Source organism: Uloborus diversus, chromosome 8 (genome assembly GCF_026930045.1).
Source record: "Uloborus diversus isolate 005 chromosome 8, Udiv.v.3.1, whole genome shotgun sequence".
Lineage (NCBI taxonomy): Eukaryota > Metazoa > Arthropoda > Arachnida > Araneae > Uloboridae > Uloborus > Uloborus diversus.
In genome coordinates, this window is record NC_072738.1 from 15072014 (window position 1) to 15089588 (window position 17575).

General features: G+C 33.8%; 1 protein-coding gene across 2 annotated transcripts in view; it reads right to left on the bottom strand.

Moving 5' to 3' along the window:
• The window catches only part of LOC129227695 (clavesin-1-like), a 72557-nt gene that overhangs the window by 15132 nt on the left and 39850 nt on the right, over positions 1–17575 (bottom strand). Inside the window, exon 1 of one of the 2 annotated variants that reach the window (XM_054862289.1) lies at positions 12856–12994. The exons of the other annotated variant lie outside the window; for it this stretch is intronic. The gene's annotated coding sequence lies outside the window, so the exon portion shown is untranslated. Of the gene's footprint in view, positions 1–12855; positions 12995–17575 lie in introns of those variants that run through there. 2 annotated transcript variants of the gene reach the window in all.

Genomic DNA, 17575 nt, shown 5'->3' on the forward strand with positions numbered 1-17575 from the left:
TTAAAATAATTCTTAGTTATAGAATCGTTCAATAACACATGAACAAAAAGTAATACATTATCATTTATACTCTTACTACAATCAATGGTGCAGCAAAAGGGAGTAGGTCATTTCCCTATTCAGAACCTTAAATTGTAAGTAATATTTCAAATATCGGTGTAAAGTAAGAACTGTATAAATACTTGAAAAATAAATGAATATAAAACAACGTTTTGACGCACAAATTCATAAGAAAGGTGCATGCAATCCATACGCTCGCTTCTTTTGCAATTTGCAGTGAAAAAGGGGTTCCTTATAACTCCGTAACCCGTGTATGAGAGCTAAAACGTTGTTTCATGCTCTCTAAAGCATTGGTTTCCTAGGAGCGAATCGCCGACCTTCGGCGTCGCTTATCGCTGAGAGGAAAACTTGATTCCTCTGCGCATGCGCGCCCGAGCTAAATCGACGTCGTGAGTGGCCACGTCGGAATCAATTGACTTTGATTTCAGCGTCACGCCGAGAAGCGACGCCAAAGCTCGCTGATATCGCTTCTAGGAAACCAGAGCTTAACTAGTATATGGTATTTTATTTGCGTGGTTGGACTCTTATGAGGAGCATTTTTCACGATTGCATGAAAAATCTCGTTTAATGAGTTTAACTGGAAATGCAAAGCAAACTAACTTTATTGCAGAGTTTCTGTTTTTGCAGAGAAACTTAACAAAATGTAAAGTAGTTGACAAGCCTTCAATGATGCATTAAAGCTGGTAAGTGTGAAATTATCAAAATAACTCTTCAATCAAACTAAAACATAACAAAAACAGGTAGTTTTCCACAGCAGTTAAAAATATAAGATCAGTTTTAAAAAGAAAACAAAAGAAAACTGAGAGAATGCGAGCAGGAAAAGTTTTTAAAAAATATTTAATAAATGTAAATTGAGAAAAAGGAGAAGAATCAAAGTATAAACTAATATGGGCAGTTTTTCTTAGAAATTCATTGAAATATCAAATTTCAGTAAAGGAAATTAATGGGCTTCGAAAATTAAAGAGAAAAGGAGAGGAAACAATTTTTCATTTTTTTAAGGACATGCTAAACAAAATCAAAAACAAATCCCTTGTCAAAATAACTAAGATTTTTGCTCCAAATTACGCACTTAAATGGGTGCTTTCTCCTTTGTAACAGGTCACTGAAATAAAGCATTTTACAATGCATTTTCAAGGACCCGTGGGAACCCTGATTGAGCACACAACACAAACACAGTTTCAAAACCTTAAACTCTGTTCCAGTTTCTGAACGAAAATAAAAATATTTTCTAGAAACTCAACACATGTCTCTGAAGAAGAGTTAACAAAATATTTTAATTAAAAAGAGAAATGGATGTTTTTCAATGTATATAACCCCTCCACTTTGTCCCAAAATTTCCACGTAATGGAACCAATCGCAAATATTCGTGCTGCCATCTAGCAATCGCTGTGACTAATAAAAAGAATGAGAAAAAAATTTGGAAAAGTTAAAAACGATCTCATATTGACAAGGAACAAAGAGCTCCAAACGAAATATTTTTCCCTCTCTCTTTTATTTTATTTTATATTATATTTTATTTTTTTAATTATTTTTTTAAGCATTCAATTCTTATTATTCCCACCTTGACTTTGGATGTCGCAAGGAGGCAAATTATTTTCTTTTTTTATTGGCTCGTCCAGTAACATAACACTTTTCCTTGAATATCGAAGAGAAAAGTAATTCCGTAAACTTGATTTTTATGTCAAATTTATCGAGAATTTAGCATTATTTTTTGTCATAAAAAAGGTTAAAAGTCTGTCAAGAACTTGACAGATGTGCATTGACTTTGGCACATCAAAATACGTTATAACTACGACGCCATTGGAGCAAAAAGGTAAAATTTCGTCTAATATCTTTTCACTAAAAAATAATTATCAAAAGACACATGATAACTCAAAAAAAAAAGAAAAATGCAAATTTTCGATACATCGATACATTCAAGAGTTTACAGATAAGATGATCTCTATTTACATTGTATTTACAACGCAAAGAATTTGGATATTTCAACTGCGCCATTTTTTTCTTGCACTGATAATACACTTCTTCTCGCCCGGTCGTTAAAAGAAATCTGTCGACAAATAAAACCCAGAAGTGCAACCACACTGTCAAATATTCTCCAACTTAAATAAAGTAGGACATCTTTAACCATCAAATGTTCTATATAATCTTAACGGGTAACACGTTGTGCGTTTCTAGAAGGTTTTTCCAAACTTCCTATCAAAGGTTATGTGATGTTTTTTTTCTTAATTATCTGTTTTAAATAAAAAGAAAAGAAGAAAATGATGGTCAACACAGCATTTTGTTGGTATTTGAAATTTATGCAAAAATTATAATCCTCAGTCAATTCTTGATTAGAAAAATTATATTAATTTACTCATTTATATTTCTTTTGTTCTTTGAGTTACAGAGGCGCCGATTGGGACTGAAAAGCGGGAGGGGGGGGGGGGCAAAAAAAAAAGTACAAAATTTTGCTAAGGCTAAAAATCTACCAACTTAACTCACATTTTTCTTAGGATTGATGGATTATGTATACAATAACTTTCCGCGAAGAAACACTTAGACATGAATTAGTCTTAAACATTGTTTACCCCAAAGTATTTTGAGGTGTCACAAACACTTGGTAATAATTTTATTAAACAAGTGTAGCTTGTTTAAGTAAAACAATTGATTTACCAATGCCTAAACAATGAATACATAAACTAAGAGTTACTGCTTGTGCTAAATAATATTTCATAAACAGATACACAAAGTAAAACAAATTTTTATGTTCTGAAAAATTTGACATTTCGGCGAAGTTTTTTTTTTTTTTTTTTTTTTTGCGCAATCACGATTGCTTATTGCTTTCATTTGACTGTTTTTGGCTTCCTATCATTTTATTTTCCCACCGCCACCCTCCGCACCATCACCGTCGACCGGCTCATCACGATGCTGCTCCTCCAGCGAAAGCCGTCTCCAGGTTGCATCCATGTCCTCCACACACGCGCATACATACACAACTATACACACCCATACACACACATACACCTACACACACATACAGATACACATAAGCAACACAAGACTGGTGACCATCCCCACAAAATGCTGAGTAGATTTTTTTTTTTTTTTTTTCAATTCTTTATTATTGAAGAGAAGAAAAGATCTCATTTTGAGAAAACGCAGTTATTTTACGAAAAAAAAAAAAAAAGAATGTTGGGAAAAAATCTTAATTTCTTTCAAAAAGAAATATTGACATTTAAATTTTTCAACAGCTTCAGATTATTGGCGGCGAATTGTGTGCCTCCTCCCACCTCCTCGCACGATCCTCTTTCTTTCATATCTCCCCCTCCCTTTTTTTTTTTTTTTTTTTTTTCATTTTTTCTATTTCGTTTTTTTTCCCCCAATTAGTCCTCAAACTTTTTCTTCTCCAAGGCCCTTTCTCCAGCCAAAGTTATTACAGAGTACATCAAATTTCGTTTCTTGGGATTCACTTTCACAAAATTTCCAAGGAAGATCTTCTAATCACCTAAATACATCGAAAATCGTTTAAAATTGCGTTTTTGGAGCTTCAGTTTTGAAAAACTGCAGTGTCCCTAACGTTACCAAAAATATGGTCTTACAATCATGTGTTTAAGACTTTAATTTTGGAAAATATTCGAACAAGGGCCACCGACCCCCTTTCTCTAATATCATCAAAGAGTGTTAATATTTTGGTTTTAAAAACTACTATTTCGAAATATTTAAGTGGGAGAACCCTTTTTTTTAATACCATGGAGTATTGCGAAAGAACTTCATTTTTAGGACTTCAATTTCGAAAATTTTCCAGCGGAGCGTTCCAGAACACCCCGTCCGGTAACAGCAACAAAAATTGTCCTCCATAGTATTTTTGGAACTTCAATTATGAAAAATTAAAGAGTAGCGTGGGGGAGGGGAGGGGGGTACGTATTTCTATCTGCTTTTCAAAAAATCGATTGGAGACAGTATATGAGTCTCATTCTAACCCAAACTATAAATATGGACTATAATCACATCTATAAGACTAAAATTTCTAAAAACGGCCTTGGACTCACACGTACCTTTCTTACCCCTAAAATATCACCAATAACTATAAAACTGCGTTTTTAAAACTACTATTCCAAATTTTTTCTGGGGCGTGAATCCCATTCCAAACTAGTAGCTAGATTCATTCTAATATCAACTTTCGTTTCAGACTTTCTGCAGTTAGAAATGTTAAGAATTGCCCATCCCCTAATCTTACTAAATATGATTTATATCGCGTTTTTTAGACTTAAAAGGGTGTCCCGCCCTAAAATTATTTTCTGATTTCGCCACTGCCTTGTTATACCGGGAATATCCCCTTTTCCTTCCCAGATCCCTGTTATTGTTGCACCCCCAAATATTTCGGCCTAAATCCGCCTATGGCCAACACACACCTACCCCATACACACAAACAAACAAGCCTACATACACACTCTCGTGATTGCGAAAAACATAATTTGAATTCACGATGCCAAAAATTTAAATTCAATTTTTTTTTTTCTTTTTTTTTTTTTTTTTTTTTGAGCAATCACGATTGCTTATTGTTCTCATTTGACTGTTTTGATGTCCTATCGTTTTATTTTCCCATCGCCACCCTCCGCACCATCACCGTCGACCGGCTCTTCACGATGCTGCTCCTATATAGAAAGCCGTCTCCAGGTTGCATCCATGTCCTACACACACGCGCGTACATACACAACTACACACACACGCACGCACACACACACACACAAACACACACACACACACAAACACAGACACACAACTACCCACACACTTATGCCAGCACACAGGCACAAACACACATGCCTACAAACACATACACATACTCCCTACACACAACCACGCATACCCCCCACACACAAACACACACTCGTGATTGCGAAAAACATAATTTGAATTCAAGATGTCAAAATTCAAATTAATTTCTTTTTTTTTTTATTGTTCTCACTTGACTGTTTTGATGTCCTATCATTTTATTTTCCCACCGCCACCCTTTGCAGCATCACCGTCGACAGGGTCCTCACGGTGCTGCTCCTATAGCGAAAGCCGTCTCCAGGTTGCATCCTTGTCTTACACACGCGCATACATACACAACTACACATGCACGCACGCACACACACACACACACACACACAAACACATACACACAACTACCCACACATTTATGCCTGCACACAGACACAAACATATATGCCTACACACACATACACATACCCCCGCCCTCCCCCACACACACACATTCATATACAAAACTACCCGCACACTTATGCCAGCACACAGACACAAACACACATGTCTACACACACATACACATACTCCCTACACACAAACACACTCGTGATTGCGAAAAACATAATTTAAACTCAAGATGTCAAAATTCAATTTTTTTTTTTTTTTTTTTTTTTTTTTTTTTTTTTGAGCAATCACGATTGCTTATTGCTTTTATTTGACTGTTTTGGGGTCCTATCATTTATTTGGTGCTGCCATCTGTAAAGTGAAACTTGCAGTAAAATGTTTATTTTGTAATTCCCCCCCCCCCCTCACTTTGAAATGTTTTGAAAATAGAATAATTAGTGCTCATGGAATAACCAATAATACTTCCGATGACAGTAAAATTGTATATTAAAATTATTCGTACCAAAATGAGTTTTAAGACTTATTTTAGAAGTAAATAGACGAAATCTTTAGAGTTTTCTAAAAGAAAAAAAATAAAATAATTCGATGTATTTATTGTTTGTACAAAATAACTTGCCAAGAATTTCAGACCCTTTTACATTTTGGCTGTCTTTTTTTTTTTTAAATTGTTTTTACGCATTAATATAAGAGCAATTTATCTCAAAAGCATTAGAAAATCAATTTTGAATTTGTGCTGCCATCTTTTAGCGCTAGCAACTACTAAAACTATAACCGCATATTTAACGATGTGTATCATTTTAGTTAGTCATTTATATTAAAAACTATTACAGAAACGGGAGCTATTCATAATGAAAGTTTTTTTAACACAAATAATATGCATTTTTCCTCGCAGAACACTTCAATCAGAAAGATTACCGAATTTAACGAAACTAAATTTTATTACGATTTTGCTAATAGCATTAAGGTTGAAATTGTGATGATTGTTTTCTCGGTGCCGACTAAAAAACTTTCATATTTTGACTTTCAATTTTCAATATTTTCCAAAAATTGTTACCTTAACTCATTATTAATTAATGTGACTTTCAATGGACAAATCTGAATCCTCCCTCCCCCCCCCCCCACCCCTCTTTTAATATACGCTTTTAAATAGAAAATCGAAATGACATCAAAATTATGCGTATACTTACGAAAATTACAAAAGGCATTCCCAGTATTTTTCTTGTTTTTAAAATTCTAGAAATTTTACAAATTAAAGCATAGCAGGACATGTTTGAAATTAGGGGAAGGGAGAAAGATAAAGGTCAAATAAATGCAATGATTTATAATACTAGAAGCTTGTTCTTAACAGAATATAAATATACTGTAATAATGAATAGCAATATTCTGTCATAATGAATAGAAATATATTGTAATAATAAAACAGAAATATTTTGTAAATAAGTTTCACCGCCCCTGGGACATAATTTAAATTATACAGTAAAATCTCTATATTCTGAACACTCATATAGGACTGAATAAAACTGTTCATATTTTGTGGGTGTTCATTTTTGAGGGACTAGATAATGCAAATGTATTCGCAGGGACAGTGGTGCACACAAAGGGAGGGTCCAGGGGGTCTGGCTCCTCCCATCACCCTTGAATGTTTTGATTGACTATATTCCTATTTATATAGTACGTAAAATAATTCCAAGCAAAAGGTAACATTAATTTCAGGTTTAATAAATGAAAAAATAAAATTTATTTTCTCTTTTTCTTCCCCTGCAAAAACGAACTGATTGTGAACATAAAGTATGATTTTACCTCGCTGTTTTTATTTTTAATTATTAGAAAAATAAATTTGTTCTTGTGCTCTCCAGTATTTTAATTAAGTATTCGTTATCAATAAATTTATTTTATTAACTAATGCTAAGTAATAATTCAATTAATTTTTTTAATTTTTTCCCCCTACAATTGATAAAAACAAAAGAATATGTGTGGATGCATGTTGGGGTATGATATGAGAATGGTGGGTTTCGATCCTGGATTCCTGATTAAATCTGCTCATCTCATTGCATCTCGGTAAAATTATATAGGGTTTAGTACTTTATTGACTTGAAATGTTAAAGAGAGTTTACGTCCACATTCCAAGTATAGTATTAGTGCATAATATTTATGAACTTAATAGTAGATTAGTCAACCTTAAGGGATCCTAAAAACATTTCAAAATTAAAGTTATAAAAACTTTGTTATTAAACATCGTACGGGAGGAGGGGGAAGTGCGTTTTCAGTATCCGCCCCTGCATGCTGCCACTGCGAAGGGTCCTCCCGATATAAAGGCTCCAAAATTGATTTGAAACTGCACATGAAAACTGCTTACGTCCGAATAGGGGCCCCAAAATTGCATCCATACACAGCAGAAATCAGAGATAAAATCAGCAGGGGAGAAATTGAGTAAATTAGAAACATTCGTGCTGCCATCTAGCAGCTACTTTAACTACCAAAAACTACAGAGCACATTTTCATCGAGCTAACTTTTTTTTTAACTATTATTATAAAAGATAAAGCGATCTCACATAAAATAACGAGGGGAAACATTTTTTCTTAGATTTTCATTGTTTTCAATTCTCCCTTAATATTTTTTATATCCTTATTACTATTATTAAAAACATTTAACCTATAATTGGTGCTGCCATCTATGGAATATAATTAAAAGAGATTAAATATTTACAGTCCAAAAAATTATGCATATGTAAATAAAGTTTTAGAGTTGCAAAATAGTCTAACGCTTTTTGATCTTGTGAATTCAGTTGGAGTGAATGAATAAGCCAATAAGAATGAATAAGCAAAGTGGGCATCATTGAGCGTGAATTATAAGTCAAATGAATAATTAAAGGATTTAAGCTTGAAATGCATGTTTCTATCTATCTACACATAAATAAATATATTTAGAGAAACGTAGGAAGTTATACCCAGAGCCCGATTACCGCAGGGGCATGCGGGGCACAGGCCCTTCCTCTTAGATTTCAGGGGGGCCCAAAATCCCCTTAATTTATCGTGCTAAATAAAAATAAATGTTCATTTCACTCAGAATCTAGAGTACAATGATGTCATTGATATTTTTGCAAATGCCAGACAAGGAAAAAATATCTTATTTGTTGATAAAAATTTCTCTTAAAAATTTAATCTCTTTGCAAATCTGAAAATCACTCCAAGTTTAATCTGTACTTACTATCAAAAGTTATAACACAGATAACTTTAATATTTACGGTAAAAACTGTTAAAGTTTAACCACATCTTATGTAATTATCGTATGCTACACTTCTTCTACTTTTTAAATGTTGTGATATGATTTACCGCCAAATTTAGCATGCTTGTGTTAATACACAAGATATATATGGGGATTCCAAGGTATTTTTGACATTTATGTAGAGTCCGTAACGTGACCTTTTTTGCCATAACTTTTTAATTTACTGTTTGATTAGCATATTATTTTATTTTGATCTTTTCTTACCAACACATCAGCTCAAATTAAAATAATTTGCAAATCAAACGGTAAATTAAAAAGTTATGGCAAAAAAAGCTCACGTTACGGACTCTACATAATGTCAACAAGAAGTTCCGTCTAGAACTAGACGAGCCTACTTTCCCGTATACCCATACTACTTTCTAGTACCTGATCAATATTCTCAAAAATAGCTAAAATCGCAAATTTTTTCAAACATATATTTTTTAATATTTTAAGCTGATTTCTAGGAATAAAATATTCCTTACTTTTCTTCAAAAAAAACGAACAAATAAAATAGCAGCACCTTTTAAACAAAGCAGCTACTACACTTCTTTCCATTAAAAAAATTTTTTTAACAGCTTTCAAAACGAAAAAATAATAATAAGTTCATTAAAATAAATACATCATATAAAAAAATCGTTTCTTTTTCCCCTGTTGCCAAAAATAATTTTTTAAACGAATTAATGCACTTACCAAAATAAAAAAAAACAATAAAATGTCAACTTAAAGAAATAATTTTCATTGTCAAAAAAAAAAAAAAATCGTCTGCGCATATTTTACGAGTTTATTCACCGAAAACTAAATACCTAAATTAAAACTTTAGCGTGAAAATAAAAACAAATCATATCAACAATAATTATTTCACAGTTAAAACCACAGCAGCGGAGTCGGAGTCGGAGTCAATCTCATTTTGGGATAAAAGAGTCGGAGTCAATTATCCAAGAATCGGAGTCAGTCATTTGTCCTCCGTGTATAAATGTTTGCCAAAGCTACGAAGTCAGAGTCGAAGTCGGGGAGTCGGAGTCCGATTAATTGTCGGGAACAGGAGTCAGAGTCAGTGTCAGGTCCCCCTAAATTCTCGGAGTCGGAGTCGGGAGTTGGTCGTCAAGAGCTATTTCCAACAAAGTTTGTTTGAAGTAAATCCGCCTTCAAGTACGGAATCTACATTGACTTTCAGTTTCCCCGTAGGCGCTAATGTTAAGGGATTTGAACTGTTCAAAATTGAACGGAAAATTGTTCAAATCAAAAAGATATCTTATATACAAGTTTTTTATCAAAAGCTTTTTCCTACAAAGTTTGTTTGAAGCAAATTCGCCTCACAGTTCGGAATTGCTTTGAATTTCTCCGTAGGCGCTAATGTTAAGTTTTTTTGAACTGTTCAAAATTGAACAAAAAATAGTTCAAATCAAAAAGTGAAATATGGGAATGAGGTGTCCTCGCCGAGATCTTTCGAACAAAAAAAAGTTTGTTCGAATCGGACTATTCATTCAAAAGTTATTAGGGGGGGATAGACAGACAGACCGACAGACAGACCGACAGACAGACCGACAGACAGACAGACAGACAGACAGACCGACAGACATTTTTCCCCATCTCAATACCCTACTTTCCAATTTTTAATTTTTCAATATTCATTTAATTATTTTATTTATTTTTGACTTTTTTTTGTTTTTCACGATATTTTTAAGATGCATTAAGCCTTCTTTCATGCTTTTTTCTTCTTTTTCTGACTTTTACTGGGAAAGTAGGCTAACAAGAAGTTCCGTCTAGAACTAGACGAGCCTACTTTCCCGTATACCCATACTACTTTCTAGTACCTGATCAATATTCTCAAAAATAGCTAAAATCGCAAATTTTTTCAAACATATATTTTTTAATATTTTAAGCTGATTTCTAGGAATAAAATATTCCTTACTTTTCTTCAAAAAAAACGAACAAATAAAATAGCAGCACCTTTTAAACAAAGCAGCTACTACACTTCTTTCCATTAAAAAAATTTTTTTAACAGCTTTCAAAACGAAAAAATAATAATAAGTTCATTAAAATAAATACATCATATTAAAAAAATCGTTTCTTTTTCCCCTGTTGCCAAAAATAATTTTTTAAACGAATTAATGCACTTACCAAAATAAAAAAAAAAACAATAAAATGTCAACTTAAAGAAATAATTTTCATTGTCAAAAAAAAAAAAATCGTCTGCGCATATTTTACGAGTTTATTCACCGAAAACTAAATACCTAAATTAAAACTTTAGCGTGAAAATAAAAACAAATCATATCAACAATAATTATTTCACAGTTAAAACCACAGCAGCGGAGTCGGAGTCGGAGTCAATCTCATTTTGGGATAAAAGAGTCGGAGTCAAATATCCAAGAATCGGAGTCAGTCATTTGTCCTCCGTGTATAAATGTTTGCCAAAGCTACGAAGTCAGAGTCGAAGTCGGGGAGTCGGAGTCCGATTAATTGTCGGGAACAGGAGTCAGAGTCAGTGTCAGGTCCCCCTAAATTCTCGGAGTCGGAGTCGGGAGTTGGTCGTCAAGAGCTATTTCCAACAAAGTTTGTTTGAAGTAAATCCGCCTTCAAGTACGGAATCTACATTGACTTTCAGTTTCCCCGTAGGCGCTAATGTTAAGGGATTTGAACTGTTCAAAATTGAACGGAAAATTGTTCAAATCAAAAAGATATCTTATATACAAGTTTTTTATCAAAAGCTTTTTCCTACAAAGTTTGTTTGAAGCAAATTCGCCTCACAGTTCGGAATTGCTTTGAATTTCTCCGTAGGCGCTAATGTTAAGTTTTTTTGAACTGTTCAAAATTGAACAAAAAATAGTTCAAATCAAAAAGTGAAATATGGGAATGAGGTGTCCTCGCCGAGATCTTTCGAACAAAAAAAAGTTTGTTCGAATCGGACTATTCATTCAAAAGTTATTAGGGGGGGGACAGACCGACAGACAGACCGACAGACAGACAGACAGACAGACAGACCGACAGACAGACAGACAGACAGACCGACAGACATTTTTCCCCATCTCAATACCCTACTTTCCAATTTTTAATTTTTCAATATTCATTTAATTATTTTATTTATTTTTGACTTTTTTTTGTTTTTCACGATATTTTTAAGATGCATTAAGCCTTCTTTCATGCTTTTCTCTTCTTTTTCTGACTTTTACTGGGAAAGTAGGCTAAAAATACCTTGGAATGCCCCATATACGAAATATTTTATAGCTTCAGAATAAGCAGGAACAGGATGGGAGCACAAAATGAATTTCATGCCCAGTATCTTCAAAAATCTTAGTCAGACCCTATGGGGGCCTTGAAATAGAAATGTGCCCCGTGTCCAATATCAGGATGATCGGGCTCTGGTTATACCAGGAAAAAATTATTTTTTACAAACTAACTGAGTTTTAAACTTCTCCTGTTCTTTGAGACTAAAGACAAAAGAAGTTGCTGAAAAAAAAAACTTTCAAAGTAAAATTCGGGTTTGAAATGATTGATGAAGCAAAAGCAAATGCTCATCTTTTCGCAGAAATGTTTTGCGCACTGTATATAGTTTTCGAATAATAAAGTAAAAGCTCAATGATAATTTTTAACAAAAATAAATGGCTGTTTTCAACGTAAGGACTACACATAATTTTTAACTATATTAAAGTCAGTTTTAATCTTAGATTATCATAACTAAAGCTTTCACAATCAGCATCAATAACAGAGATCTATGTCCAGCAAAATAGTAATGAAAATAATAACGATGATGATGATAATAGTAGTAATAGTAATGATAATTAAAATAATAATTAAAATAGTAATAATAATAATAATAATAATAATAATAATAATAATAATAATAATAATAATAATAATAATAATAATAATAATAATAATAATAATAATAATAATTTATTTATCATGTAGCAGACAGCTGCCCTGTGTAGACGATATTTTATAGACAGTTTCGCGAATCAAAAATAAATTATCTTTTTAAGTGACGAACAAGAAAAGCATTGTGCAACATTACATGAAACAGCAAATAAAAAATAATTAAATATTCAAAGAAAAACGATTTATTTATTAAATATATAAAGGGAAATATGCCTATCAGTTTATTTTAATATGATAAAATGTATCAAACACAACTGCAGTGATAATTAAAATAATCCACGGTAAATGACGGTATATGGGGACGGTATATGCACTTTTAGCAGAACACAAACAATTTATTCTACTGTTATAAAAAAATAGTAAATCTCGTCCCTTAAGTTAAAGCCGTTAAAAATAAGCGTCACTGAACAGAATCAAACGAATATTATTACCGACACATTACTTCTTCCATATCAACAATTTAATATATATATATATATATATATATTTTAAGCGTCTTAAGAAATTAAAAGTACCTTATATGAGGTTTCAGAACACCAAACATTAGCGAAAGATGTTTTTGTTATTTGGAAAAGTAAAATGCCGAGGCACAGAAGACTTATCTCAAAGGCATCTTTCTCGCACCTACAAAATCATAATGAAAGAAGCACGAAACGATCATTAAACATCCGACTCTCGTACATGTGGGGTAATTAGAGGTGATTATGGATTATGCAATCTTCAGGAAAAATACTAATAAAATGTTTTCCTACTCAGAAATGTCGGTTAATGGGCGATGTTAGTCCCAAGCAAATGATTCAAGATACGAGAAAATAGATTCAAGAAAATTTTGCTGAGTATACTTATGTAAAATATAATCAACCCGTTCGTTGCTTCAAATGAGTGCGAATATTTAATGTTTCCTGAAAAATGTTAAAAATGGTTAATGAAAGTTCAAAACCTGATGTGCAGTTCAGAAGAATAGATCCCACCAGACCGCCTACTCCAGATTTTTGAATGGTCATACGTAAAGATACCCCCCCCCCCAGATCAAGGGCGCAACCCCCCTAAATATCAAGATGCCCCCCAAAAGAACAAAATCCCCCCAAATGAAAATAATGCCCCTCAAAGCACCCCCCCCCCTAAAATTTTCAATGGCGCAATCTGCGCCTTGGTCTAAAACATTGTTTTTAAAATGAAAATGTTATTCTTCTAGCTCTGAGATACTTTTATATTGCATTTTTGCTTCATTTACATGTTAAAATTGGGGTTTTCTTTAGCAATGTCAGGCTTTGGGCGCCAGCAAAAATGCCATATTCGTTTTGCAATACAATTTTCCAAATTTACTGGACTTTACAAGCGCAGAAATATTCCAAAATTCATTAAAAATTGAAAATATTCATTCAAAAAAATGTATTTTAGAACAAAAACTGGTTACTCACGCAGTGGCGGATACAAGAGGAGGGTCATGAGCCCCGCCCCTCTCCCCCTAAACCGTCGACAACAGTATCCGTCCACATTGTGTTCAAACACTATATGCATAAAATATAAACGATTACAGTATCTTTTCAATTCATTAATTATTTTTGGAAGTAAATACTTGAACTACTACTTCGTTTCATAACTTATGAATTTAATTTGCAACGTTTATCCCCAAATGTGCCTTACTCCTGTTTCGTACCCTAAACCGTAGGTTCTTTCAGGGGGGTTCTTTAGTATGACCCCCCCCCTAAAATGGTTTTCTGTATCCGCCCCTGTACTCCCGTACATTAGTACAGGCAGTCATTGTTTAGTTGTTGAGAATACAGAATGTAATTATGTAATAGGTCTACAAGGAAGTCATTTGGTTTACGCAACAGATTTTCTCTATGTATTGAATAGATGCAGTGGCGTAGCGATAAATTTTTCATGGGGGGGGGGAGAAGTATGTGAAATTTTTCGAAATTAAAAACCAAACAGCGCTATTTTAGACCATAGCATGTGTGTTCATACATATAATTGTGAACCTCGTGGAGAGGGGAGGTTAAAAAAAAAAACCCTATCCTCCTCCAGGCTACGCCACTGAATACACACCCCCCTTGCTGGCCAAACAATTTGAAAACGACGTGGTCGTTCTTCAGTTTTCCTATTAGCTTTTGAAATATAACAAGCAGTTAGGACTTTCTTGCGACTTTCTTTTTAACGGTGTAGGTGGAAGAAAGGCGTTAATAAATTCAGCAGCAGGAAACGTTTGCTTTCTAATTATGGTTACGCCTTCTCTGCGTTAGACGAATACGTGCGAAATTGCTCACACCGTCATAACTGTCTGAAGCGTCAAAATTTCAGTGCGACCTGCCTTACTTCTTATTTTCAGAATTCCAGCGCCATTTATTGATAATATATAATACAAAAAAATATTAGCTAGCCAAATTACGCAGACAGAGGAAATTACAGAACTCATTTCTAATTGGGATAGAAATGTTTTCATGAATTTATGTTCTGATAGATGTTGTTATTATATGAAATTTAGTTCAATCTATGAAAAACATTAATCTGAAATTTAACTGTAGTTGATGGACTATGAACTCGGATGTTTATACCTCAATAATTTCTATTTAAATTATCAGAGACAGAGAAAATTACTGAATTTTTTCCTCAAACGGAACTAATTACTTCTTTAAATTATAACCAGCGAACAAACTTAAAAAACTGCAGCCAATGAGCTTGAAGGATTTTTTGCACCCTCCCCCTCCCCCCTTCTCTTAACTTTTTCGAAAAAAAAAATCTTTCATACATTATCTTTCTTTATTTTACCGTTTTCCTTTCTATTTGAAAATGAAAAGAAGGAAGTTACTGTTCTCCTTTCATCGAAGCAAAAAAAATTTTATGCCGAATTTTCCGAAAACATCTTCAAGCAAAATCCCCCGACCCCATAGGCGTATCGTGTATTTTTAAATTAAAGCAGCCCCCCCCCCTCCCACCGAAATTGGACCGAATTAGGGAGGGTTCTACTGTACACACAAAAAAACACATACCAGGGGTGCTCACAGACCATCAAAAAAAATTTTTTGGGAGGGGGGGGAGTGTCCAATTTTTTTTTTTTTTTTTTCCTTTACAACATGAAATTTTCGATTTTTGGAAGGAAAAAATATTTAAACTTATTCAACAAGAAATATATGCATGAATAATACTTTTTTCACGTACTCTTTCTAAAAATTAATGACCGTGTCTCTTTTTCAATAAAGGGAACATCAGAGACGGGATGGAGTTGGTGTCTTTGCTTTCTTTTAAATTTATTATAAATTTTCTGGAAGTAGCACAATTCTGCACGAGATGAATACGTGTGACAGTGATGAGATGCAGAGAGGTCAAAAAAATGACTGAAATAAAAAGTTTTTCCCTCTTCTTCATGTATTGTTTGTAATTATTCTGACCACTATGCTCTGGTCTTTCATTGATTCATTTGCACCTTGATAATCGTTAAGAACTAGTTATGAAGTTTGCGAATAACATATTTTTTTCATCCCTCCAATAGACAATTAATATATTTTCTTCATAAACTAGTTTAAGTTCATGTAGAATTTTTTATTTCACTTTACTATCATCTTCTCCACCATTTTTAAACTGATTGTTTCAATTTATCATTAGATGACTTTTATTAACACTTTCAGTGATGTTGGTTTACGCTGATAGAAGTAGAACAGTCCTCAGATAAACTTAAGTCAGATTAAAACTTAAGGTATTTTAATTTTTTTCGTAAGTCATTTTTACCGTCTTCTATATCTGATATGTATAGAAGGATATATGATTCCTTAAAATTCTCGAGTTCTGATTTTCGATGAGTGCTGAGTGCTGAATAACTGAATCCATTTTTAAGGATTTCCGAAAAATATCTGTCACAGGGTATCACTGTGTGATCCATCTTTTTTTGGCTATGCGACTTCAATTTTGGAAAAATTCCAGGAAAGCGCCTGTAACGCCTAAATAATACCCTCTTTATCATCAAGAATCATCCAAAACTGAGTTCTAGAACTTCAATTTTGCAAAATTTATAGGAGAGAGTCCCTGATTCCCCTCCTTTCTCATTAACACAATCAAAGGCGTTCCTAGAATTGCGTTTTTGGAGTACTAATTTCGAAAAATTGCCGGGATTATGACACCAAAATTCACCTTCCACTAACATTACCAAGATCTATCGAAACTGTTTTCAAAGCTACAAGTTCGAGAATTTAAGTGAAGCGCCCCTCTCCCTTCCCCCACTCTCGTCAACATTATTAAAGATCGCCTTAAATTTAGTTTTTAGGGCTTCAATTTCGAGAAAATTAAGGGAGAGCTTCAGAAAACTCTTTTTCTTAACGTCACAAAGATAGGCTACAATTGCGATTTTAGAGCTTCAACTTCAGAAAATGCCTGTCCCCCAACCATATATAGCCCAAAAAAACGTTTTTAAGACTTTAATTGCGAAAATTTTCCGGGAGCGAGCCCCCGAATCTCTTCTTTCCCTTCCATCACCACAGATAGTCTAACTGCGTTTTTAGAACAACAATTTTGAAAACTTATCGGAGGAAAGCCCCGAACCCATCACCTCTCCCTAACACAATGGCAGACTATCTAACAATTGCGTTTTTGAAGTTTCAATATTGAAAAATTACCTGGAAGGGGCCACCGAAACTTTTATCCCCCTAACATCACCAGAGATCGTCTAAAACTGCTTTTAAAACTACTATTTCGAACTTTCCGGGGGAGAAACCCCCGGATCCCCAATTTAAGTGACTATTATATTTCCGTTTCAAGGTTCATATTGTATACATCTAGTAATGACTCCATTCCAAACCAGAAAGTTCAATCCACTGTCCCTGTAATTATTCATAAATTTGAAAAAAAAATTAAGGTGCAGTACCCCCCCCCCCCCTCCACCCCTCCGTGAATTTGACTAGAAATCAAACACTCTAAAAATTGATATGTTTAACCCGATTCAAAAGCGAGGATATTTTTTGGAGAAGGGGGGGGGGATTTGCGCCATTGAACTTGGGGGGGGGGGAATGGACACCTTTGTGACACACACTAACACATTAATTACTCTGACTATCTGATTAAGATGTGCCTAGATGATAGCATGTGTTACGGATTTTAGTAGAAAAAAAAGTTTTTCTCTCTCTTTCTCTAGATCAATGAACGCTTCTCAAATCCGAGAGACCAACCACCTGCTTCCCGATGATTCAACCATCCGAATCTATACTATCTGGGTCATGGACACTTTGAAGTCAACATCCCTCC